The sequence below is a fragment of the Physeter macrocephalus genome, chromosome 7 (assembly GCF_002837175.3).
Source record: "Physeter macrocephalus isolate SW-GA chromosome 7, ASM283717v5, whole genome shotgun sequence".
NCBI classification, from domain to species: domain Eukaryota; kingdom Metazoa; phylum Chordata; class Mammalia; order Artiodactyla; family Physeteridae; genus Physeter; species Physeter macrocephalus.
This window is the reverse complement of record NC_041220.1, coordinates 53614118-53616763: the sequence shown is the minus strand read 5'-3', so window position 1 is coordinate 53616763 and position 2646 is coordinate 53614118.

Here is a 2646-nt window from a genome sequence, read left to right as displayed (position 1 = left end):
TGCAGAGAACACTGGAGTACATGTATCTTTTTGAATTAGAGTTTTCATCTTTTCCAGATTACTGTCATCTACACCAAGTTTTCTTCTAGAAAGTATACACCACTAGCAGGATGAGAGGGTATGCAGTTGATAGTATCCTTGCCACCATAACATAATATAATTTATGTCAGTTTTTTCTGACAGTGGAAAAATGGCATCTATAGGGTTGGCCAAAAAATTCGTTCGGGGTTTTCCATACCATCTTACAGAAAACCCGAACAAACTTTTTGGCCAATCCAATAGTTGCTTCAGTTTAATTTCCTTGGTCTTTCCTTTTTCTGATCTTGTGTGTCTATTCATATCATTTGCCCTTTCCCCTATTGTATTGCTTGTTCTTGTTAATTTGTAAAACTGTTTTATAAATTAATGATATTAGCTCTTGGTTTTACATATGTTGCAAATATTTTTCTCATTTTATGATTTGCTTTTAGTTTTTTAAATGCTCTTCTGACTACACCAAAGGTAAAAATTCTTATATAGCCATATCCACTGAGCTTTCCATTATGATTTCTTCTGTTACTTTTTTGCCTGGGAAGATTTTCCCTATCCAAAGATGAGATAAATACTAGCTAATATTTTTCTCCAGCATTTTGTTCCATTATTATTATTTCTTTAATCCATCTGGAATTAATTTTGGTGTATGCTGTGCAAGAAGGCTCTAAATTTATTTTCCCCCAAATGGCATATTTTCCATGTTGTCATCTCTCCCTTCTATGTATTTTCTCCCATCTGGGTGGGCCAGACTCTCCTTGGTGGCAGCAAGAGTGAAGGTAAGGCAATTGAGAAAGCGAAGTGACCCATGCCAGCTTGCCAAAATCACCTCATCTGGAGAACTAGCTCTGTTTATTAATCCTGGGCTTTTTTCCTAAATGGTGAAGGAGATCGGAAGGAAGAGGGGAGGCAAGAACATCTGCTTCATTTACAACAATCACACCAGGTGTGCAGGCCCCAAGAAGTCCTCAAGGCTGCAGGTTGAGCATGATCCTGCTGATTTACAACCCAAGCCCAATACTTTCTGATTTTTGCTCTTCACCCACTGCACAAATCGCCTCCCGTATCCCTCCCCAAACCCCAAGAGGAGCTAGTTGGACGAGTTGGCCTGCCTCTAACTATGGCTTACTTAATTTGGTTGTGGATTTTAATATCATTAACACAAGGAGGGGGCAAATTGGAGTGGTGTCTGCAGAGCTGGGCTTCAGTTCATGCTCTGCCATTTGTGTTCTTGGCTTATCTCATCCTGTGGTTCAAAGAATGTAAAGGTTCCGCAGTCCTCCTCCTTATCTTGTCTGTCTGTCCACATGTCTCCCCTGGATATACTCACTTAACCGAAGTATTTGGGTAGCATGTTTCTTTGTTTATCTGCACATAAGCCTAAATGAAAACTTGGAATATTTTTGGTCACATCCCACTTCCTTCAAAGCTCTACAGATATTGCTGCATTGTTTTCTTGGGTTTATTGTTTTGGGGAAGTATGAGGGTATATTATTTTCTTAAATGCTTGCAGAAGCACTGCCCTCATGGAATGTGTGGTCTGATGGAGAAGAAAGAAATTATTCATTTGTGATTGAGTGATTATTCTGTGAATTTAATCATATTTTTCATATTCTCTGTCACTTTCCTGAGATTTGGGGAGGAGAAAATATAAACACACGAGCTCAGTCCACCATTGGGAAATGGAAGTCACCCAGTCTCCTGTGGTGTCAGAAAAGGGGGTAGGGACAAGTTTCCAGGAGGAAGAATTCACTCTAGGATCTTGGCTCCACACAGACTAACCATGGGCTAAGACTTCACCCTAGAAATTCCCACTGTTGGCTTTCACAGATCAACTGGCTATCACTTTATGGTCACAGCCTTCTCCAATGGCTCTGCCTCCTTGGTATGAAGAGAAGTCCCTTTCCTTTGTAGATGCATCTAGAGACTCCCATAAAGTTGTTGAGTCAACATTTCCAAGAACTCTGCATTTGATTTGTTTGGGGATAAAGCTGTCTGAAGCAGGGAATCTCACAACTTTATTTCTCTTCAGTCCTTTAATCCTAAGGCCAGGGCTATACTCAAAACACTTCATAAATCTATGGCCACTGAAGTAGCCTCTCCCCATCTGCCAATAACTTCCCAAATACACATTTTTCACGGAGACTGTACTTAGCAGAGCTCTTCAATGCACGCTTTAATGCCATATTCGCGGTGCACACTGAGCCAGCTGCTTCTGGGTTTGGCTGATGAGGCTGAGATTTCCCTGTGCCTCGGATTCCTGGTGTGGAAAAATCGAGCTAACAGTATCTCTCCCACGGCTCTGCTGTGAGAAAATCAAATGAAATAATGCACACGCACATGCACAAGACCTGGCTCGAACCCCACCAATATTTTTATTACTTTTTACTTTAAGTTGGAACACAAAAATCTTATTTTAAAATTGTTTGTAAGTTAAAACCAGATATTGTGTCTTGCTACCAGAGAGCAGCTCCTATTAGGTCAGGCACCCCTCGGGATGCTAGCGGTTGCAGGCTCTTTGAACAGTGTGTATGATGTATGTGCGTCCATAGACAAACTCCTCGCTCTCTCTCTCGCTCTCTCTCTCTCTCTCTCTCTCTCTCTCTCTCTCTCTCT